This window comes from Puma concolor, chromosome A3 (genome assembly GCF_028749965.1).
Source record: "Puma concolor isolate L17-30 chromosome A3, mPumCon1.1.hap2, whole genome shotgun sequence".
Taxonomy (NCBI): domain Eukaryota; kingdom Metazoa; phylum Chordata; class Mammalia; order Carnivora; family Felidae; genus Puma; species Puma concolor.
The window spans coordinates 60,959,042-60,983,946 of NC_141669.1; the positions used below are offsets into that span (position 1 = coordinate 60,959,042).

Consider the following 24,905-nt stretch of genomic DNA (forward strand, 5'->3'; position numbering starts at 1 on the left):
AAAATTGAAAGGCCAAGGTGCGAGAGTACCACCAGCCCAGGCACAGGTGCACCAGGACCCTCTCCGAGAGTGAAAGAGGAAACACGTCTATTTCTTTTATTTTAAAATAATTTAAAAAAAAAATTTAGAACAGTCTTACATTTACAGACTTAGTATTTAGAAAGTACAAAAAGTTCTCATATACGCTACATCCAGTTTTCTCTATCATTAGCATCTCTCATTAATATGGTACATTTGTCATAATTAATGGGCCAATCGATCTATTCTTATTAACTAAAGTTCACGCTTGAAGGTTCCTCAGTTTTCCCCTAATGTCATTTTTCTATATCAGGATCGTATCCAGGATACTATCTGATGTTTTACAGTTATGTCTCCTTAGGGTCTTTTTGGCTGTGACTATTATTTTCAGACTTCTCTTGTTTTTGATGACACTTGAAAGTTTCAAGGACTCCTGGTCAGATGTTTTGTAGAAAGTCTTTCCATTGCGATTTATCTGATGCTCCCTCATGATTAGACTGGGGTAATGTGTTTTGGGAAGGAAGACCACAGAGATGAAGCACCATTATCATCACATATCATATCAAGGGTACATACTATCAACATGACTTATCACTGCTGATGTTGCCCTTAATTTCCTGCCTGGGATAGTGTTTGTCAGGATTCTCTACTGTAAGCTTTCTCTCTCTGTCTCTCTTTTTTTTCTTCTTTCCATACTGTATTCTTTGGAAGAAAGTCACCATAAACAGCCCACATTTAAGGAATGGGGAATTATGTTCCACACTCTTAAGGGCAGAATACTTACATCAATTATTTGCAATTCTGCATGAGAGATATATCTAATGTCCTGAATTTATTTATTTATTTAGTCACTTATGTATATCAGTATGGACTCATGAATATTTATTTTATACTTAGGGTTACAATACAAGACTATTTTATTCTTTTTTTTTAATTTTTTTTAACGTTTATTTATTTTTGAGACAGAGAGAGACAGAGCAGGAACGGGGGAGGGGCAGAGAGAGAGGGAGACACAGAATCCGAAGCAGGCTCCAGGCTCCGAGCCATCAGCCCAGAGCCCGATGCGGGGCTCTAACTCACAGACCGTGAGATCGTGACCTGAGTTGAAGTCAGACGCTTAACCGACTGAGCCACCCAGGCGCCCCAAGACTATTTTATTCTTTGTGTTGCTCACGTTGTTCCAGCTTTGGCCGTTAGGAACTCATTCAATCAGACACTATGTCTCCATATGACCATCACTGTGAAGTTGATTTTTTTTTTTTGTTTTTAGCACTTTCTTTTCCTTTCTGGCACTACAAGATGCTCTAGGCTCAAATTCTATCTTTCCTGTCCCATTCCTAGCATCAGCCTTTTCTTCAAGGAGCCCTGATTCCTTTTATTGGAGACTGGTGTTAGAAACCAAGATCTGGGCTCTAGGTGTGTTCATTGCTACTGGGCTGTCATTTCTTTTAAGCCCTCTCAGTTGACAAAGCAAATAATAGGTGTGTATACTAACCTATATATATACATACATATCTATAAATATTTCTATCTGTAATCATCTGTATCTATACTAAGCTAAACATGAGTTCACACTGGTATTTCCAACTCTAATCCATTACAACATAGATTATGTTAGCTTCTTCCCCTTCCCTTCCTTATCTGTAACCTACCACAACAACCTGGCTCCTATCACCCATCATTCATTTAATTCTTCAATTCCAGTATACCTATATAATGGTTTCAGAATTCCCATACCCTCATGGGAAATGGTACTTACATACATAATTCCTTTTGTTTTTAATCTTATAAATGAGAGAGTGTAAGCACACTTTGAGAGAGTATAAGCAAGGGAGGGGCAGAGAGAGAGGAGGAGACAGAGAATCCCAAACAGGCTCTGCGCTGACAGATGTGGGGTTCCATCTCACAAACTGTGAGATCATGACCTGAGGCAAAGTCGAGTTGGATGCTTAACCAACTGGGCCACCCAGGTGCCTCTGGGTTTTTTTCTTAAGCCATTCTAATAGGTATGTAGTGTATTACATTGTTGTTGTAATTTGCAATTCCCTAGTGACAAGTGATGTTGAGCATCTTTTCATAGGCTTATCTACCATTTGTAGATCTTTTTGGTGAAATATCTGTTTAGATCTTTTGTTCATTTTTTAATTGGGTTGTTTTCTTATAGTATTTTAACAATTCTTTATATATTTTGTATATAAGTTCTGTATCAGATATGTGTCTTGCAAATATTTTTTCTAAGTCTTGGGCTTTTCTTTTCATTGTTTTATTTAAAGAGTTTTTTTTTTTTTAAGTTTATTTACTAATTTTGAGAGAGAGAGGGAGAGAGAGAATCCCAAGCAGGCTCCACACTGACAGTGTAGAGCCCAATGCGGGGCTCAGACTCATGAGTCAAAACTGAGAGTCAGACCTCAACTGACTGAGCCACCCAGGCACCCCATCCAGTTTTCTCTTCTGTGAAGATCACTTCTCCATTTTGTAGTTAATAGGCAAACTGTGTAAGTTTGTGTGTGTGTATGTATGAGTTACCTTCATACTGTGTGAATATGCTCTTCTCCAACAGTCTTTTACTCATTGATTCATTGATTTGTGTGTGTGGTAAAACACACATAACAAAATTTACCATCCTAACCATTCAGTGTACAGGTCAGTGTATTTGAACGTATTGAATACGTTCAAAATGTGGTGCAACCATCATCACTGTCCATCTCCAGGACTCTTTTTATCTTGTAAAACTGAAACTCTACACCCATTAAACAATAACTCCCATGCCGCCCTCCCCCCAGCCCCTTGCCACCACTATTCTTTCTGTCTTTGTGAATCTGACTACTCTAAACACTTTAGATAAGTGGAATCATGCAGTATTTGTCTTTTTGTGACTGGCTTATTTCACTTAACATAATGTTAATATGCTAAATTCACATTAGTAGCATAAAGGGAACCTCAAGATTGATCCATGTTGTAGCATATGTCAGAATTTCCTTCCTTTGTAAGGATAATAGTCTACTGTATGTATATACCAGTTTGCTTATCCATTCATCTGTGAATGTACACTGGGTTACTTCCACATTTTAGCTGTTGTGACTAATGCTGCTGTGATCATGGGTGTACAGATATCTCTTTGAGACCCTTCACTGGTTTTTAAAGACAAATATTTTATTTTATATTTTATTTTATTTTATATTTTATATGTTTATTTATTTTGAGAGAGAGAGAGAGCATGCATGGGAGAGCAGGGTGGAGGCAAAGAGAGAGAAGGAGAAAGAGAATCCCAAGCAGGCTCTGCACTGTCAGTGCAGGTTTTTTTAGGTCTATGATCCACTTTGAGTTACTTTTTGTATAAGGTGTAAGGTCCGTGTCTAGGTTCTTTTTTTTTTTTTTTTTTGCATATGGATATCCATCACCATTTGTTCATTCCATTTATTGAAAAGGCTATCCTTTCCCCCATTGAATCATGTTTGCCCCTTTGCCAAAGATTAGTTGGTTATATTTGTGTGGGCCCATTTCTGGGCTGTCTAACCTATTTCATTGATCTGTGTCTATTCTTCATCAATACCATGTTGTCTTATTTTTTTTAAGACCTGAAACCATAAAACTTTATTTTTTTTATTTAAATTCAAGTTAGTTAACATAAATATAGTATTGGTTTCAGGAATAGAATTTAGTGATTCATCACTTACATATAACACCCAGTGTTCATCACAACAAATGCCCTCCACCCATCTAGCCCATCCCACAAGCCCAGCAACCTTCAGACTGTTCTCTAAAGAGTCTCTTATAGTTTGCCCCCCTCTCTGTTTTTATCTTATTTTTCCTTCCCTTCCCCTATGTTCATCTGTTTTGTTTCTTAAATTCCACATATGAATGAAATCATATGATATTTGTCTTTCTCTGACTGACTTATTTCACTTAGCATAATACACTCTAGTTCTACTCATGTTGTTGCAAATGGCAAGATTTCATTCTCTTTGATCACCGAGTAACATTCCATTGTTCCATTCCATCTTCTTTATCCAACATTCATCAGTCAGTGGACATTTAGGTTCTTAATAGGATGTTGTCTTGATTACTGAAGGTTTACATTAAGTTTTGAAATTGGGTAGAATGAGTCTTCCAATTTTTTTTTTTTTTTTAAGTACTGTGTTGTCTATTCTAGGTCCTTTGCCTTTACATATAAACTTTAGAAATAGTTTGTCATTATCTACAAAATAATTTGCTGAGATTTCGATTTTATTGATTTAGATTTTTTATTTCTTTTTATCAGTGTTTTCTAATTTTCCCCATATAGGTCCCATACATATATTGTTAGCCTTATACTTAAGTATTTCATTTCTTCAGTGCTATTGTAAGTGGGAATTGTTTTTTGAAATTTCAAATTCCAATAATTCATTGCTGGTATATAGGAAAGTAATTGACTTTTGTATATTAACCCTGTATCCTGTGATTTTGCTATACTCATTTATTAGTTCCAGGGGGTTTTTTGGTTGTTTTTTGGGGGGGATTTTCTTGTCATTTGTGAATAGTTTTATCTCTCCTTTCTTAATCTATCTACCTTTTATTTCCTTTTCTTGTCTTACCATACTAGCTTTAAATTTCAGTACAATGTTGAATAGGAGTGGTGACAGAGGACATCTTTGCCTTGTTCCTAGGGGAAATTATCCAGTTTCTCACGATTAAGCACGATGATAGATGCAGGTCTCTTGTAGGTGTTCTTTGTCAGATCGAGGAGGTCTCTCTCTATTCCCAGTTTGCTGAGTTTTTATCATTTTTTTAATTTAAAAAAATTTTTTTAATGTTTATTTATTTTTTTGAGACAGAGAGAGACAGAGCATGAACGGGGGAGGGTCAGAGAGAGGAAGACACAGAATCTGAAACAGGCTCCAGGCTCTGAGCTGTCAGCACAGAGCCCGACGCGGGGCTTGAACTCACAGACCGCGAGATCATGACCTGAGTCGAAGTCGGCCGCTTAATCGACTGAGCCACCCAGGCGCCCCCTGAGTTTTTATCATTAATGGCTATTGAAATTTTAATTTACTATAAATTCACATGCAGGTTTAAGAAAGAATACAGAAAGATCTATGTACTGCTTACCCAGTTTACTCCAGTGCTAACAACTTGCAAAACATTACAATTAGAATACTGACATTAATACAATCCACCAATCTTGCTCAGATTTCTTTTAAAAAAAAGTTTATTTATTTATTTTGAGAGAGAGAGAGAGTGCATGCACAAGATTGGGGGAGGGGCAAGGAGAGAGAGAGAGAGAGAGAGGGAGAGAGAGAGAATTCCAAGTAGGCTCCATGCTGTCAGCGCAGAGCCCAACACAGAGCTCAATCTCACAAACTTTGAGAACATGACCTGAGCCAAAATTAAGAGTTGGATGCTTAACTGGCTGAGCCACCCAGGTACCCCCTTAGATTTCTTTAGTTTAGCTTTTGTGTGTGTGTGTGTGTGTGTGTGTGTTTATGCAGTTTAATCTCATGAATAGGTATTTATATCCACTACCCACAGTCAAGATACAAAAGAGTTAAAGAACCATGGGGATCTCTTTTGTCTCCTACTACAATCACATCCATTTCCATCCAGCAACTCTTCCCTACATCCCTAGTCACTGGCAAATACTTAGATGTTCTCCATTTCTAAAACTAAGCTATTACTTTTTTATTTTTCTATTTTAGAGAGAGAGAGAGTACACAAGCTGGGGAGAGGGGCAGAAGTTGAGAGAGAGAGAGAGAGAGAGAGAGAGAGAGAGAGAATCTTAAGCAGGTTCCATGCTCTGCATGGAGCCCAACGTGTGGTTCGATCCCATGACCCTGAGATCATGACCTGAACCGAAATCAAAGTTGGACACTCAACTGACTGAGTCACCCAGGTGCCCCTAAAACTAGTTATTTTAAGAATGTTATATAAGTTGAGGGGGGCGGGGAAGAGGGGGAAATAGGTGATAGGCATGAGGAGGGCATTTGTTGGGGTGAGCACTGGGTGTGAAAGCGATGAATCACGGGAATCTACCCCCAAAACCAAGAGCACACTGTATACACTGTATGTTAGCTAACTTGATAATAAATTATATTTTAAAAAATGAAAAGAAGGGGCGCCTGGGTGGCGCAGTCGGTTAAGCATCCGACTTCAGCCAGGTCACGATCTCGCGGTCCGTGAGTTCGAGCCCCGCGTCGGGCTCTGGGCTGATGGCTCAGAGCCTGGAGCCTGTTTCCGATTCTGTGTCTCCCTCTCTCTCTGCCCCTCCCCCCGTTCATGCTCTGTCTCTCTCTGTCCCAAAAATAAATAAACGTTGAAAAAAAAAATTAAAAAAAAAAAAATTAAAAGAAAACTCACAATGTTACTGCAAAAAAATGTTATAGAAGTTGAACCATTCGGTATATATCTTTTAGGATGGGCTTTTTTGAGATTCAGTATAATTTCCTTGAGATCCATTCAAGTTGTTCTGTGTATCAATAGTCTGTTCCTTTTCTATTGCTCCATAGTTTTCTATGATGTAGAAGTACCTAAGTCTGTTTAACCATTCACCTGGTTGAAGGACGTGTGGGTTATTTTTGTGTTTTTTTGCTATTATGAAAAAAACTGCTATAAACGTTCACATATAAGTGTTTGTGTGACCATGGGTTTTTATCACTCTAGGATAAATATTCAAGAAGTGCAAATGCTGGGTCAGAAGTACATATTTAGGTTTGTAAGAAACTGCCACACTGTTTTCCAGAATGGCTGTACGATTTTACATTCTCATCAGTGATGTAGAAGTGATTTAGTTTTCCTGCATCCTTGCCAGCATTTAGTGTTATCACTAATTTTGTCTCAGTCATTATGATAGATGTGTACATACTTATTTTTTAAGTTTATTTATTTAATTCGAGACACAGAGGTGGGGGACGGGCGGGGGGCAGGGGCAGAGAGAGAGCATCCCAAGCAGGCTCCACACTGTCAGCACAAAGGCTCAGAGCAGCGAGATGTGGGGCTCGAACTCACAAACCCGGAGATCGTAACCTGAGTCAAAATCAAGAGTTGGACATGTAACCGACTGAGCCACCCAGGTGCCCCAATCTGTACATACTTTTCGTGGAAAGCCATAAATATCTTAAAACAATTGAGCTAGTACTAACTGGCTAATGTTTCCTGTATGCTTGGCTCCAAGTTAGGCTCTTTGAGTGTGGAGGAGACCCAGCTCCTGCATGCAAGGGACTGGAGAGGCAAGGCTAGGGCATGAGAGGATACCAGTTCTTCCCACGTGATTCTGACAAGCCCTGTGAGTTCACTGGTAATGATGTGTGTTGGATGATAAACCCTGAACCCCTAACAGGAACCTGTGTCAGGGAAATCTCTGTGGAGTTCAGAGGGAAAACAAAACAAAACAAAACCCAACGGCTCTGTGAAAGGGTAAGGGAAGGAAATTACTGGTTCCAGTCTGGATCCAGCAGAGGCTAAGACTTGGCTATTTGAAACTCCAGGTAAAAGAAATGGCATTTACCCTCTGGGTCTCCAAAAAGGGGTTCAGATTCTGCCCGTGTTTTGCAAAGAAGTAGGGCAAAGCTAACAAAGGCCCACCTGTGGCAAAATGAAACTGATTTTCAACTGAGAGAGCATCCTATCTTTTTCTACTGGATTCTGTTAAAGAAGAGTCCTAGGTTATCATCCAAGTTCTCATTTTCCTCAGCTTCTATTGTATTAAGGCTAGAGCATGAAGTTCCATTTACTGAGAGTTGTGAATATGGATAAAATCATGTTCAGTTCAGTAACTGTACAGGTATTGAATCTCAGTTATCTAAGGAGTAGAAGATGTATCAAAACTATTTGGCTTTGAAAAAAATAATGCCTTAGACAAAGGTCCGTTTTGTCTGAAATGACACAGAAACCTGTGCTCAGGATCTCATAGAGGCATAATGCTGTCAGGGGACTTCTGTCCTTGGCATACCTTTCTCCACCCCTGCCCTTCCTGACCTTCACCCCAGGGGACATCTATTGTCTATACTCTGCTCTGATTTTTTGAAAAAGTATTTATTTACACCCAACCCTATTCAAAAAAAAGCTTTGAAGACATTTAAAAATTAAAATATTTTCCTATATAAAATCGAACAACAAAAAGGAAAACAGAACAAAAACTTGTTAGTTTAAAAAAGGAGCAGAGGGGCGCCTGGGTGGCGCAGTCGGTTAAGCGTCCGATTTCAGCCAGGTCGCGATCTCACGGTCCGTGAGTTCGAGCCCCGCGTCAGGCTCTGGGCTGATGGCTCAGAGCCTGGAGCCTGTTTCCGATTCTGTGTCTCCCTCTCTCTCTGCTCCTCCCCCGTTCATGCTCTGTCTCTCTCTGTCCCAAAGATGAATAAACGTTGAAAAAAAAATTAAAAAAAAAAAAAAGGAGCAGAAAAAACAGATATGGTCAAATGAGTGTTTATCGCCCACAACAATTAGAGTTTGCTTTAAAGAATGCTCTCAGCTTCTAATGCTCAGATGCAACAGTACTCTTTCAAAAGTCATTTGACCTTCCCATATGATGTCTTCAAAGTTTTGGGTTCAATTTATATGCCCATATTTTCCATTTCACTATTTCATTCTTCAATTACTGAGCTTTTAGTGGCTTATCCACTTAAATAAACATCTTAAGGAGGATTTTCCAGTAGTCTATGGCTCTAGCTGATGGCTATTAACCCTTCTAGAAAACTTAAAAAATGGTCTGTCTGTTGCTTCAATAGACAAGCATTATTCATCTCAAAAACTTTCTGATGATAACTTGCAAAGATGTGATGAAGCTAGTTTCTCAGAAAAATGAACTGATGAATATATACTGAGGTACTCCTGTTAATATATGCTACCTAAGGTTAGGGACCTTGCCCACTAATGTACATCATACAGTGCCTGGAACATAACAGAGATTCAAATATTTACTAAAGATTACTGGGGCACCTGGGTGGCTCAGTTGGTTGAGCGTCTGACTTCAGCTCAGGTCATGACCTTGTGGTTCATGGGTTCGAGCCCCACATCAGGCTCCATGCTGACAGCTCAGAGCCTGGAGCCTGCTTTGGATTCTGTGTCTCCCTCTCTCTGCCCCTTTCCCACTCACACTACGTCTCTCTCAAAAATAAATAAACATTAAAAAATAGTAATAAAAAAAAAAAGATTACCGAGTGCCCTCTTTGAACAGGAGACCAAAACATTGTGGGAACATGCAGAAATAATGGATTCAGGAGTTCACGACCAGATGCCCAGCATGCCTTCACATACACACCCAAGTCCCATCATGGCACATATATCTATGTAATGGCGAGTGAAAGCTTTCAACTTCCTGTGCAAGGTCTTTCAGAAGACCTAAGATTCCCTTAGTGGTTCCCATCTTCTCAGGAGGTAAGAGAAACCCTGAACAGGCCCATGTGAAACTGGGAGAGCCATATCTACTAAAAAGCCTTGACTGGTTGCATGTAGAGATATGCTAGCATGTAGTTATCCCGCTCAACCACTCAGCCTCTGGGAGAGACCACAGTGCCACCATTTCATGAGGGAAACAGTAGCAAGAGGACACATTTGAAATGACCTTTTAGATCCTTTAAGTTTTACGGTTGTAGTTTATCCCAGTGTCATGTCATGGGTGCCTCAAACTGGGACCATATCTCTCAAGCCACAGGCTTTACTGTCCCTCTGGGCCATGTTAATGCTGCCACCTGACTTCCCAGCTGTGGCCCTATCATCTTTTCCAAATACTTAAGTGCCCATTAGTTTATAGAGCTGCTCAGAGGCTGTAGCACTTTATGTCTGGCTCCTGCCCTTCTAGGCAACAGGCAAATGTTTAGGGTGGGAGAACCAATTGAAAGACTAATAAATAAACCATAAAAGATGCACAAATTCTATGCTCCAAAACACTAATCGAAGAGTAAAATCCCCAGACTATTTTGACCAGACGATAACATGTCTCTCTTTGATAAATACACTAACAGAGTACAGCAAGTTTCTTAGTCTTGATACTGTTTGCATTTTGGTCCAGACAAGTTTTTGTTGGGAGTGCTGCCCTGTGCATTGTAGGATGTCTAGCAGCATCCTAGGCCTGTAGTCGCTAGATGACAGTAGCGGCCCCAGTGTCTCCAAATGTTGCCAAGTGCCCCGAAGGAGAACCATTGGCATAGAGTAAGCAACACAATCTGAAACCAAGACCTTCCAAAAAAGCTGATGAATACAAAAGCCCAAAGCTGATGATGGAATTTGATCTTAAAAATAGGCAAAATTTCAGTAATTGGTTTATCTTGCGACTTTATGTAACTTCAAAATTTTTTCTAAATAAAATGTTTTTTTTTTTTTAATAATGCAGAAGAGAAACGGCTTGGATTCAAGCTTAATTCTTCTTCTTTTTAAAAGTCTTATTGAGATAGAATTCACTTACCATACAATTGACCCATTTAAAGTGTAAAAGTCAATGTTCTTTAGTAAGTTCACAGGTTTGTGCAACCATCTCAACAGTTAATTTGAGACACTCTCAGTCTCTCCCAAAAAAATCCTCTCCCCATTTGCAGTCACACAGATTGCTCCTAGGCAGCCTCTAATCTATTTTCCCTCTATAGATTTGCCTGTCCTGGACATTTCATATAAATATAATTATAAATGTAATTAATTTAAGTGTAGTATGCGGTCTTTTATGACTGGCTTCTTTCACTTAGTATGTTTTCAAGGTTCATCCATGTTGTGGCATGTATCAGTCATGCCTTTCTAATGTTTAAAAACAGTTTTTGGTGAATGTATATTTTCATGTCTCTTGTGGATGTACCTAGGAATAGAATTACAGGGCCATGTGGTAACTCTAAGTTTATGATTTTGAAGAATTGCCAAGCTGTTTTCAAAAGCAACTGTACCTTTCTACATTCCCACCGGCAGTGTATAAAGGTTCCAATTTCTCTGCATCCTCCTCACCACTTGTTATTGTCTGGCTCTGCTCCTAGCTATCCTAGCTCACTGCAGCTTTGAGTTGCACTTCTCTAATGACTCATGGTGTTGAGCATCTTTTCATGTACTTACTAGCCATCTGTATCTCTTCTTTAGACAAATGTCCATTCAAATCTTTTCCAGTTTTTAAAAAATTAAGCTTTTTATTTTGAAGTAAGTGTAGATTCACATATGGCTCTAAGAAATAGAGAGATCCTAGATATCCTTTACTCAATTTTCCCCATGTAACATCTTGCAAAAATGTACTACAATATCACAATCAGGATATTGACATTGATACAGTCAAGATACAGAACATTTCCATTATCTCTATGATCCCTCATGTGCCCTTTTATAGCCACACCCACTTCCCTCCTACTCCTACTCCTACCCTTCCTGACCTCTGGTAACCACTAATCTGTTCTTCACTTCTATAATTTTGTCATTTCAAGAATGTTATATAAATGAGAGAATACAGTGTATAACCTTTGGGGATTGTTTTTTTTCCCCCCACTCAATATAATTCTCTGGAGATTCATCCAGATTGTCGCATGATGAATAGTTTGTTTCCTTTTATTGTTGAGGAATATTCCCTTGTATGGATGTACCACTTTGTTTAACCATTCACCTGTTGAAGGGCATTTGGGTTGTTTCCAGTTTTGAGCAATTACAAATAAAGCTGCTATAAACATATGTGTACAGGTTTTGGTTTGAACATATGTCTTCATTTCTCTGGGATAAATGCCCAGGATTGCAATTGCTGGGTTGTTTGGTACTTGTATGTTTAGGTTTTTAAGAAATTACTAAACTGATTCTCAGAGTGTCTGCATCATTTTGCATTCTCTCCAGTAGCATGAGTGATCCAGTTTCTATGAGTGAAGACCAAGTTGGGGAAAGGAGACCCAGTCCTCTTCTCTGCTTGCCTGCTATGAAGCTTTTGCAACAAGAGGCTATGGGAAAGGGGTGAGAAAACTGGCAGCTTAACCCTCCTGGGGTTAAACTGTGATCCCAGACTGAGAGATGCTGGGGGGGAGCCTCTGTCTTCTTGGCTGCACTCGTAAGGAGTATCATGCCTGAGGTAGAACTCCCAGAACCTGAAGCTGGGAGAAGGGGTAAAGGAGCTTGCCCATGTCTCAAATGCCATAGCTTTTTCCCGTTCTTACTGAGACTTAGTAGATTTTCTTGAATGACTGTTTCTTCATTTGCAGTATGCCCTTTGGACAATTTCCAGAGACTTTAATTTTTACATTATTGTTTGCTGGGGAGAAGATCTGCTGAGCTCCTTTCTCTGCCATTCTGGAAGTCCCAACCCCATCAAGCTTGATTCTTGATATGACCAAGAATCTAATAGAGGGAAAAATCCCCCAGCCTGCCAAAAAACTCTCAATCCCTTGAACAGCGGACCATCCCAGATCCTCCAGTGGCAGATGACCCTGGATGTGCTGTGGCTTCTCTGCAGTGTCAGCACCCTAGTAGGCTGGCTGAGGTGCAATGCCCAGACAACTGCTGGCTGGTCTGCTTTGACTAGGGAAATAGATCTTTTTTTTTTCCCCTAAGGGAGACTGGATGTGTTAGATAATGTAGAATGGATTCATGAGAGAAGGCTGAAACCAGTACTTGAATTTTAAACCGCAAATACTGTCAATTCCAGAAGCATATTGCCTTGATGAACTCAGCTGAGTGGCTTATTAAGCTGGGCACTGACAGAAGTCAGTAGATCAGGCTAAAGAAGTAAGGCAGGGGCAAGCTTTTCTGTTTGTTTATTATTTTTTTTTAATTTTTTTTTTCAACGTTTATTTATTTTTGGGACAGAGAGAGACAGAGCATGAACGGGGGAGGGGCAGAGAGAGAGGGAGACACAGAATCGGAAACAGGCTCCAGGCTCTGAGCCATCAGCCCAGAGCCCGATGCGGGGCTCGAACTCACGGACAGCGAGATCGTGACCTGGCTGAAGTCGGACGCTTAACCGACTGTGCCACCCAGGCGCCCCTTTTCTGTTTGTTTAAATGGATAATACAGTAACATGGTTCACAGAATGGTATATAGTAGGAAGCCTCCCCGCCATTCCTGCCCCTCTACCACCCAGTTCTCTTCTCCCAACAGGCAGATATTTTATAAAAGCAACGATATAAATACATCTTATTTTCCTTAGAAGGGCTTGGGTTTGAATCCTAGTTTTGTTGCTCTCAAAACCAGCTGTGTTATTGGGAATAAGTCACCTCACTTCTTTGAGCCTCAGATTCTTCACCTGAAAAATGGAAATAATAGTACATACTTCACAAGGTTAGGGTGAGCATTAAGTAAGATTGTGTCTAATGGCGTGTTTTGTTTTGCTTTTGCTTATAAGAAGGATACACACCTGTGTGGAGCCCAATGCAGGGCTTGGGGCTTGAATTCACAACGCTCAGATCAAGACTTGAGCTGAGATCAAAAGTCAGATGCCTAACCAAGTAAGCCACCCAGAAGCCCCTAATGGTGCTTTCTAAAAGTGCTATGCCAACCAGCTGTTCTAATGGGAGCAGCAACCATGTACCAATAGTGAGGTAGAGATTGGCTGTACTCAGTAGGTACTGTGGGACCAGGAATTGACAGTGCTGGGGAAGTACCTGAAGCTGACAGGGAAGAGAGAATATGGGCCACAGGGAAACTCCAATGTGGCTAAAGTAGGCATACGACAGGGTGTGACTGATCTGCAGAGAGAAAACTTAGGGAAGCCAGTGACAAAGAAAAACCATAAGGAAGTGATTGGAGAATGTTTTCATTTGTCTATCACCCAGTTACCAAAGGCAGCCAGCAGGGTTCAAGGTTAGCTGTGGCCCTGATAAAGAGAGGCACTTTCTCCTGGGAAGAGGCCTCCTTTGGACTACAGACAATGTTGAGTTTAATGCAAAATAGTTTTAGTTAGGTTGGTGTCTTCCAAAGACCATTCAGAAGGACCTATTCCAAAAATCATCCAGAATCTAATGTATTACAGTGCCAACCTAGGACTTCTGATGGAGGCTCAGGTCAGGAATCAGAAAATGGGTACCCAAACTGAGCTAACATTCCATCTTTTTCCAACTTTTTCTTTTTGGCAGCATAAGGCACAGCAGCAGGGAAAACAAGAGAAACCAGAGTGTCATGACATAGAGTCCAAAAAATGTCCTAAGTCTTTCTCTGCCTGGGCTACTACATTGGAAACACATTACAGGGAGTCTATCCTAGATTCTTATAGTCTCTTGGAACCAACTCCAAAGGATCACAGAGGTGGTGAACGGAGAAAGAGACCAACAGTCTCTGAATAGGATGTGATAGACAAATCTCTGCCAAGGAGAGATGACAGAGGTGTGTACAGCAGGAGGACAAGGGGGAAAGCAGGTGGAGAGAAAGCCAGTTCACAGGTTGGAATCCCCACTGCTCATCCTCTGTTTTGGAGGACTTCTGCATGCAACAAGATGAATAGTTACTAGTAGCTGTCCTGAGGGATACCTCTCAGGCCACAACTTCAGTTTCTTGCTAGGTCTGGCTGAGGCAGGGAGGCCTGGCAATTGCCTGAGGTTCGATAATGGCTGAGGGAGTACTAAGTCAGGCTCCAGAGACCAGCAGAGTTGCCTGTCCCTCTGCAGTCTCAGAGTTTACTTTTTTTTTTTTTTTTTTTAACATTTATTTATTTTTGAGACAGAGAGAGACAGAGCATGAACGGGGGAGGGTCAGAGAGAGGGAGACACAGAATCTGAAACAGGCTCCAGGCTCCGAGCTGTCAGCACAGAGCCTGACACAGGGCTCGAACTCACGGACCGCGAGATCGTGACCTGAGCCGAAGTCGGCCGCTTAACCGACTGAGCCACCCAGGCGCCCCTCAGAGTTTACTTTTAACAAGAACTGGATATTTATTTTACGGCCAAAATGAACTCTAGTTGCTGAGGCTAGGAAGTCTGGGTCATTACCACTCTAGCCCAGGCGTACCTCTCAGGACAGGTCTAAAGCTCCCTGTCATGAATTCTGGTATATTCTGGAAGCATTCCCCTCCTCCCCCCAACTCTCAGAGATTGATTAAAAAAGAAGTTGAAGAAGAAACAGAGGGTTTGAAAGGGATACATCTGTGGAGGACTGAAGGGTGAAAAGGAGCAAACTTGGAGAGTGATAAAAAAGAACTTTATCTTTTTGTTATTGTTTGCCTTTTAATAATTGTTTGCTTTTTTGTTTACACTGTCTCTACCTTCCTTTTTCTCCCAACTTTTTATTATAAAACGTTTCATTTATTCAGCAGTAAAAAAATAAAAAAAAAGGAAAAAGAAAAAGAAAAATTCTAAATCCACAGAAAAGTTGAAAAACATGTACAACAAAAATCAAAAGAACAATCCATAAAAGTAAACTGGACTTCATTCAAATTAAAAGTTTATGCTCCTTAAAAGACACTGTTAAGAAAAAGACAAACCACAGACTGGGAGAAAATACTTTTGAAACACATACCTGATAAAGGACTTGCATCCAGAATGTATAAAGAACTCATACAACTCAATGATAAGACAACAAATAACCTAATAAAACAGGACAAAACATTTGAACAGATACTTCACCAGAGAATATATACAAATGACAAATGAACATGTGAAAAGATGCTGAACATCCTCAGTCATTAGGGAAATGCAAATTAAAACCTATAATGAGATACCATGACACATGCACTGAAATGGCTATAATCAGAAAAACTAACAACACCAAGTGTTGATGAAAATGTGGAGAATAGAAACTCTCATATGTTGCTAATGGGAATGGAAAGTGTTTCCACTGCTTTGGAAAAGTTTGGCAGTCTCTTATAGAAGAATTAAGCATCCCACTCCTCAAGGTATTTACCCAAGAATAGTGAAAATTTGTGTTCACACAAAAATCCATATGCAAATATTTATAGTGGCTTTATTCATACTTGCCTAAAACTGCAAACAATCAAATGTCCTTCCACTGATAAATAGATAAGCATTGTGGTAGATCCATACAATGGGATACTACATAGCAATAAAATGGTACAAATTACTGATGACATGGAAAAACATGGATGGATCTCAGATGTATTATATTAGGCATCGTGGGCTCCATTGTGTCTCACCCTCAAAAAATATTAAGTCCTAACCACTAAACACCCCAAACCATGAACTTATTAAAAAACAGGGTCATTACAGGTATAATTAGTTAAGATGAGGTCATACTAGAATAGGGTGAGCCCTTGCTCCAATTGGCTGGTGTCCTTATAAGAGACACACAGGGAGAATGCATGCAAAGACAGAGCCAACACGTGGGGAGAATACCATGGGATGATAGAGGCAGAGACTGGAGTTATGCAGCTGCAAGATATGCAGTGCCAAGGATTGCCGGTGATGCCAGAAGCTAATACAAAGGCATGTGCAGATTCTTCCCCAAAGCCATCCAGAGACCATGGCCCTTCTGACACCTTGATTCTGGACTTCTAGTATCCAGAACTGTGAGATAATAAATTTCTATTGTTTTAAGCCACCTAGTTTGTGGTATGTTGTTACAGCAAATGTACAAAACTATTGTACTAAGTTAAAGAAGCAGACTCACAGGTATTTATATGACATTCTAGAAAAGGCAAAAACTACAGGGATGGAGAATGGATCAGTGGTGCCGAGGGGTGGGGCTGGGATGAGGGGATGACTATAAATAGGTAAGGGAGAATTTTGAGGGCGATAGAAATATTCTAGATCTTGATTATGATGGTAATTACATGATTAAATGTGTTTGTCAAAATTCATAAACTTTATAGTATATACATTTTTAAAATTTGAATTTACCCTATGTAAATCATACTTCAGTAAACCTGGCCCCCCCAATCCATAAACCATAAATAGACAAAAAACATCATACAGTGACCATTTATTGACTTTCCATCCAGATTCAGTGGTTATTAATATTTGACCCTATTTATCTATATATGTATTTTATTTTTGCTGAATCATTTGAAAATAAGTTGCAGACATCATGGCACTTCATCCCTAAAAATTTTATCACACATCTCTTAAGAATAAGGACATTTTGGGGCGCCTGGGTGGCTCAGTCGGTTAAGCGGCCGACTTCGGCTCAGGTCACGATCTCACACTCCGTGAGTTCGAGCCCCGCGTCGGGCTCTGTGCTGACCGCTCAGAGCCTGGAGCCTGTTTCAGATTCTGTGTCTCCCTCTCTCTGACCCTCCCCCATTCATGCTCTGTCTCTCTCTGTCTCAAAAATAAATAAACGTTAAAAAAATTAAAAAAAAAAAAAAAGAATAAGGACATTTTTCTATATATATCTAAAAAAAAGTAACAATAATTCCAAAGTGTCATCTAATATACGCTCCATATTCTAACTTCTTCAATTGTACTCAAAATGTCTTTTGCAATTGCCTTTTTCTAACCAGGATCCAATCAAGGATTATATAATACATCTGGATATTATGTGTCTTCAATCTCTTAATCTAGAATAGTCTTCCCATCTTTTTCTTTTGGTTGCTTTTTGTCTAGGCCAGTAGTCTTGCAGAATATTCTACAATTTCTGGATTTGTCTGACTGCTTCTTCACAGTGTTGCCAAATTATCTTCTCTTTATTTCCTGCAAACTAGAAGTCATGTCTGGAGACTTGACTGGATTCAGGTTAAACACTTTTGGCAAGAAGAGTTCACTGGTGACAGAGATCTATTTTTCCATCTTCTTGGCCTCCATGTAGACCTATCTTCCTGTCTTTCTCTCTCATGCCATAAAGAACTTGTGTACTTGTGCAACAAAATTTTATGGAAGAACCAGTAGCAACTAGATACTGGGGCCATAAACCTCAGTAAGACAGTTCCTGCCCTAAAGGAAATAAATGAATGAAACAGCACCCTTTCTCATCTAATAAATATTTACTAACTGCTACAAGAAGCCAGGTACCATGCTAGGTGCCAGGGGTACAACAGTAAGCAAATGCAAATATGGTTCCTTGCCTCCTAGGGATTTATAGTCCAGTAAGTGAGACAGACATCCATGAAAAAAAAAAAAATCCAGAAATAACTTGTGATAGAGAATTCCAAGCAAGTTCCATGCTGTCAGTGCAGCATGGGGGCTTGAGCCCACCAACTGTGAGACCATGACCGTGACTGAAGCCAAACTCAAAAGTCGGATGCTTAACTGACTGAGCCACCCAGGTGCCCCTGGGGACAGAGGAATTTTAAATCACATTGCCTTGAATTAAAAAACCCTAAGCAGACAATTTCAGAATTACAGCCAGACCAAGCCAGTGGTCTGTGCTGTTATCCAAAAGAACTGTGGATCCTGCCAGAAAAGACGGCTGGTTAAAGCCTTTGATTTTATTCTACTTTCCTGAATATTCAGGTTAGACCAAGGGGCTCAAATTTGTGCTGTTCCTAATAATTATGATATTAAAAAATTACTTTTTCTTAAGCCACACGACTAACAGGTAGCAGAGTCACAATTCAATCCAAAATCACTGGTGCCAAAACACTCATATTTGAATATCACATCACAATGCTCCCAGTAATAATGACAATGTATCTACCAAGGTGAAGGTAAGGGAAAGGGGCTTTTTGTAATGTAAGTCAAAAGAAGGGACAGATGCTCTTTTAGCATGACAAGGACACAGGAGTGATGCCAGCAGGAGGTTAATTGGCCCAGTATGAATGATCTGGTTATTTTTCCATGCTTGAACAGGAGGCCAGACTAAAGTGGCCAGAAATTCCCACCCCCCCACCCCCCACCTCCTTATCCTCCATCAGGAACAAAAAAGACTGTGCTTTTAAGAAATGAAAAGCAGTTGGGATCTTTGGCAAAAGGACTATGAGAAAGGGGAATATAAGAGAGAAGGCAGGAAGGAGATGTTGGGAGGAGGTCTGCTAACCAGAGTTTGGCCCTATAATTGCCATGGCCAACAAGACCCCTTACTCATGGTTGTACAGAAGTCACTCAAATTTCTGTCATGCCGTGCACCCTGTTTTGATTAGACCAAGATACATGAGCCTGAATAAAAAGGTTCACTCACCACGTTCCATGATTCTATGTATTCTCGACAGCCAACTGGAAGATAGTTTTGTTAGGAACTGTTCCACGATGGGCTTCCAATAACTTCTATTATTGTCAGGCACTGTGCTAAGTGCTTTAGATACATTCATTGGTCTCTAATCCTCTCAACAGCCCACCAGAAGAGGTCACTGGGACTTAACTACTCACCTAATAAAACTATCAAACCAGAAAATTTTTAGTCGGGCCTGTCTGACTTAGGCACAGCTAAACTAGCCTAGATCAGTACTTCTCAAACGATCTGTGAAGGAGCACTTTTTATTTTTATTTATTTATTTATTTATTTTAATATAATTTATTGTCAAATTGGTTTCCATACAACACCACCCAGTGCTCATCCCAACAAGAGAAACACTTTTTAAATTTCAATCTATCACAGCTTGAAAATTTTGGAAGATACATAATTTTGTAAAATGTAAAATGAAAAAGATAGGCACAATACAAGCCCAAAGTTACTTACAATTAACAGACATACTCTGTGAAATTGCTGTAAATGTTTCTAAACACCTATTCTGAATGTCTGTCTTCAGAGTGAATCTTGTCATGGAATGGCATTAGAATAGAGTAGCAGTTCTGGTCATGAGGGCACATCAGAATCATTCCTGAACTTTTGCCAAATACATGTGCCTGCCCTCCACCCAGACTCTGATTCAGCAGGTTTGACATGTTTAATAGACACTTCCCAGAGGATTGTGATGTCCATCCCTGGTTAAGAACTACTGCTATTCTAACATACTGCCAAAGCTACTGTTTCCAGCTTGGTACAAATTCAAAGAATCAAGATCCTTTTTCAGAATTACTAAAACCAGTACTGGGCATTGTGGTGGGGAAAAGGAGGAAGGGTAAGAATGCTAGGGAAATTGAGAAATTCAAGAGTTGCCCTCCCTAACATCTACATTACCAGCCGGTACCATTTTAATATCCTTTCAACTTAAAACTTTTGATGTCTGGTTCAAGTATGAAAACGCTCTGAGCGGCAAATGAGAAGCAGTCAAAATTGCATTTTGCAGATAACCATTCCCATCTAAGGTAACACCTCTATGTTGTTTCCTCCTACCTGCACAGCACTGCCTTTGTAAGAACGGACTATCTCCTGCATCTTGCATTTGAGAGATTCTGAGAACTGTCCGGCCCAGAGAAAAATTGTGAGTTCTTAGTTTACCCTAGAGGATAGCAAGCTGGTGGCACAGTCCGTTGTTTTTAGGGAGAAACAGCCTGTGAGAAAAGCACTCCATCTTTTCATTTCAGGGCCAACAGTGAAAAGTAGATGAGGGATGAGGCCTCGTAAGAAGACTCACAAGAGACGTTCAGTGAGAATAGGAAGTGCTAGTGTGTGTATGCCCCCAAGAAAAAAGCCCAGTGAGTTACGTGACCCCCAGGGAAGTGAGGATTGATAAGATGCTTGTGAAAAAAAATGACAAATACAATTTTTTGAGCCAAATAAGCTTTTTTTCATAGTACTTACTTTTTATTAGTATTACTGATATGTGTGTGTTCAACTGACCCTATCACAATGTTAAACAAGTATACACAGAGTTTGATGTACACAATCAAAACTCTGGTGTACTTTTCCTCTCTCAGTTCCAGTCCTTGATGGGTATATTCATATATCAGGTGCTGGAAAAAATTTGGAAATATTCCTCTAATTTCATTATCTAGAACAGATTGAAAACTTGATGGATAATATGTTTCCAGACTACAGCAAAGTTTCCTATAGATCAGTAAGAAAAAGACAAACAGCTCAAAAGAAAAACAAGCAAAGTATATGGACCATTTCACAGACGAAGAAATAAAAACAGCAAAGAAAACATGCTCAACCTCACTCATGACCGAGTAATGCAAGGCAAAATGAGATACTGCTTTTGACTCATTATACTGGCAAGAAGTGTGTTAATATTGAGATACTTTTATATGGATGCTTTCATACGCTCTTTGCAAAAGTGTAAATTGGTTGGGCTACTTTGGAGGGCTATTTACCGATATCTCTTTGCATATCCTGAGTTTGAGGGATTCCGGGAACTGTGCTAGACTCAGTTCACACTGGCTTGCAAGCATTGATTATACATATCTCTTCCCAATTCCAAGTTTACTAATGTCACATTAGTAGTTTGAAATCAGCCAGGGCAGGGAGAACTCCCACAATGGAAAAAGGGCAAATGCTACAAATCAGCCCTCATCCCCCTTTTTAGAAGACTGGTTGGTAAACAGTTATCACACTCCACAGCCTATTTGCCAGTGTCTAGAATCTAAAAAGCGCATAACCCATGATACAGCAATTCCTGTTTTCTAAGATATCTTTGCACCTGTATAAAAAGGCATGTGCAAAGCTTTTCACTACAGTATTTGGGCTTCAAAGGATGGAAGGTTCTGGTGAGACCTGTTTACACAATTTTTTTGAATGTCCCAGTGCCCAAATCAATGCCTCCCTGGAGTCTCAAGGGGCTGGTGGGGGAGATGCTGACAGCTGACTCTAGTAAAGCTCTATCCTGATCAGATAAGGGAAATTCAGATGAGATTTATTTCAGCATCTTCTGTAGCTAATGTGTTTCCACTTTGAAGTTCTCTTTATACCAGTTTGGTAGATTGGTGATCTCTGCAGTACTAATTGGTCAGTCTCAAGACATGTTGTTGAGGGTAAAAGCAATTTGCAGGACAATACACACGGTGTGATTGCACTTATGTCACAGAAATATATGAAACAATATTGTAAATATAGGCATATATGTAAGTAGGTAAAAATCATTAAAAAACTGGAAGGAGATACACTCAAAGTGACCACAGAGGTTACTACTGGGGAAGGGGAGGAAACAGGAATAGACAGTACAGGTCATAGAGGATTTTAGCTTTAATTTGTAAGGTTTAAATGCTTCCCAAGCACAATATATCCATCTATTATTCGTAAAAAGTTAAAACCAAAACAAAACAACTCCTTGAAGTCCATAAGCTGCCATCCAAAAATCCAAGATCAGGGTTCTCAGTTCCTGGAATGGGAGGCACTCTCTTCCTCCTGGAATTGTCCCTCCTTTAGTGGCCCAGGCCTCTTGGGCAGCCGTATACTTTCCCCGCCCGGGCACTCAGGTAATAGTATCAGGCCTGATTAAGACCTTTAGTGGGCTCTGAAAAGCACTGAGAAGATTATGCTCCACCTCCCTTCTCTACATTTATAATGAAAAATAAAAATACTGTGAAAGTAAAGAAATCCTATAGTGTCCTGATTTTTCCTAGGACTATGGTGATGCTTCTGATATTTGAAAATTTTTAAATCTCTCAAAAATTTCTGGCTTAGCTGGGAGCATCTGCTTCATTCTGAGCAGCTGGGTGATTTAGCACCTGGCAACAAAAGGATGAGAAATGGAACAAATCACCAGCAATCTCCAGTTGTCCTCCAAGATAAGATAAAAAAAATGGAAGGAAAGGACAAAAGTTTAATCACTACTTGTCTCCTCAAACCAGCTCCTTACATGCACACAGTTAATTGGTCAAACTTCCAGGTGCAAAACTAGGTGTGGCATTTGATCTACAAACGATGGGCCCTCTGTGATTACACTGCAACCACTTCTCTCCTGGGGTTCCCAAGGCAGCAGCGACTTGCTGGGTCTTGCCCCTCCAGCATTGGCTCCTGGGCTGCTTGCCCACTGGGTCTGTAAGTTGATCCTCCTGGGGTCAGGTCCCCAGTGAAGATCTCCAGCTCTTCAGGGATCTTCAGAATCAAATTCCCTTGGCGTTTTATTCAACTGGTCCTTGGTGTACAGGGAGAGGGAAGGGGACTATTTGTTAAGCTTTCACATTATCCTTCTCCATTTACTAAAAGTACACGCATAAGCATCAATGAAGAGAAGGATCAGCAATTGAGTGAGTCTGATAGCTTTCCCACTTAGATGCCCCTGGATCTGGCCTATCTGGTTAATTGGTTGTTGTTATTTACTATTTACTTTATTTATTTACTTCCTGATACTGGGGGAAAAGATTTTTCCCTAAATTCTCTGTAGACCATATGTGAAGTGCTGGTACACTAACAGGCAAATGAAGTGATTTGCTTTCTTTCAGCTCAGAGGGGATCCAAAGACAGGCACTTTCTTGATGTATGAGGTCCCCTCTGTGCCCAAATGACTTGACACCTCTCCTCTATCCCCTGGCCTGGCCAGCCAAACCAAATCAGACTGGGGCACCAGGAGAGAACAAAATGTTACATGGCTCCTCTGCCTTCTTGTGTCATTCTTTGGCTGATACTGGTTAAAGCAAATATAAACCCTTTGGACAAAGTTCAGTTTTGTAGTGAGTAACAACCTTTGCCCCCTTTAAGTCTTCCACAACTAAACTCTACTTTGAGGGAAAGAGCAGGTGAGGATTTTTTTTAAAGAACCCCCACCCCTTCCTACAAACTGATTGAGGGGCATGAACATTAACCTTGTGGTCTAACAGGACAAAGGTTCTTTTTTATGTTGTAGGGGAGCAAATTCTGCCACTCCCAAAATAGATCTCTTTGGCATATAGATTATTTTAGGCTGATTTTTTTTTTTAATTTTTTTTTTCAACGTTTATTTATTTTTGGGACAGAGAGAGACAGAGCATGAACAGGGGAGGGGCAGAGAGAGAGGGAGACACAGAATCGGAAACAGGCTCCAGGCTCTGAGCCATCAGCCCAGAGCCCGACGCGGGGCTCGAACTCACGGACCGCGAGATCGTGACCTGGCTGAAGTCGGACGCTTAACCGACTGCGCCACCCAGGCGCCCCCCCCCCTTTTTTTTTTAAAGGAAAAGAAGGCTCAGGAAGAAACTTTGACTTTTTGCCTAACTGCCTAAAACAATTTAGATAGAGGACCTCCTCTGGAGAGTTATCACCATAGATAAGCACAGCATAATATGATCAACTATGGGTGGTGGACAGGGATGAACTTGGCAAAGTCTGTTTGTTAAAATTCCTGTGTCCTCTTCTGTATGTTTCTTTACCAAACATACAAAAAAAAGATTTGCTTTTTCATCTTCCTGTGAATTGTTTTCCTTCCCTTTGAAGTCCCAGACCCCCTCCTGCTTTCTCCTTAGCTCTAGGCACCATATAAACCTCAATTGCCTGACTGCCTGAGGGCCTCATATTCCTATGAAGTCCTTGTATGTAAGTAATTAAATTTGATTTTCTCTTGTTAATCCGTCTCAAATCAATTTAATTCTTAGACCAGCCAAAAGAATCTTGAAGGGTAGAGAAAAAATTTTCCTTCCCAGCATCTGAACTAGTTCATAGGATAAAATTTTAACTGACTTGATGTCGCTTACCCTGGGACTGCTGTAGCTCAAATATCCTGGGACTGCTGACAAAAAGCTGGCAGATTATAAGAATTCTTACTATATCCTATATCTCTACCTGCAAGGTCTAATGAAAGTTGAGAGAGGTGAGAGGACTTTTCTTTATCTAAATTTGTATTAGCAGAGAAAATGCCTGTGAAACTAGTTCATTGGATATAGAAACTTTGGTAAAAATATGTTATGAGTACTCTTTTTTAAGTTTATTTTTTACTTTTTAAAAATGTTTGAGAGAGAGAGAGAGAGAGAGAGAGAGAGAGAGAGAGTGCACCTGTACATGTGCACGAGTGGGAGAGGGGCAGAGAGAGGGAGAGAATCCTAAACTCCCTAAGGGGGGGCTCGCCGGGCTCAATCTCATGAACCATGAGACCATGACCTGAGTTGAAATCAAGAGTCAGAAGTTCAACTGACTGAGCTACCCAGGCACCCCTGTTACAAGTATTCTTGTTTTCTATTGATCCTTTTCCTCCCAGAGATGGTCATTGTTTACTTTTGCCTGTCTTCTGTGTCATTGGTAATAAGGTACGGAAAACCATTAGGTCTGGTTTCGGCTTTCCTCTCATCTTGTTCTGTCTTGAAAGCTTAGCTTTATAACCAATGAAAATATTCTCTTTGGTCTCTGCCAACTGAAGGATG

General features: G+C 40.3%; 2 long non-coding RNA genes across 2 annotated transcripts in view; one reads left to right on the top strand and one right to left on the bottom strand.

The window, feature by feature from the left end:
• LOC147582489 (uncharacterized) overlaps nt 1–24,905 on the top strand; it is a 433,267-nt gene that overhangs the window by 174,172 nt on the left and 234,190 nt on the right. The gene's annotated exons all lie outside the window — the stretch shown is intronic.
• Nucleotides 4,500–8,148, bottom strand: LOC147582491 (uncharacterized). Its single transcript, XR_015249187.1, has 2 exons — nt 6,352–8,148; nt 4,500–6,113 (listed from the first exon to the last, which is right to left on the bottom strand). It is a non-coding gene; the product is annotated as an uncharacterized LOC147582491 (long non-coding RNA).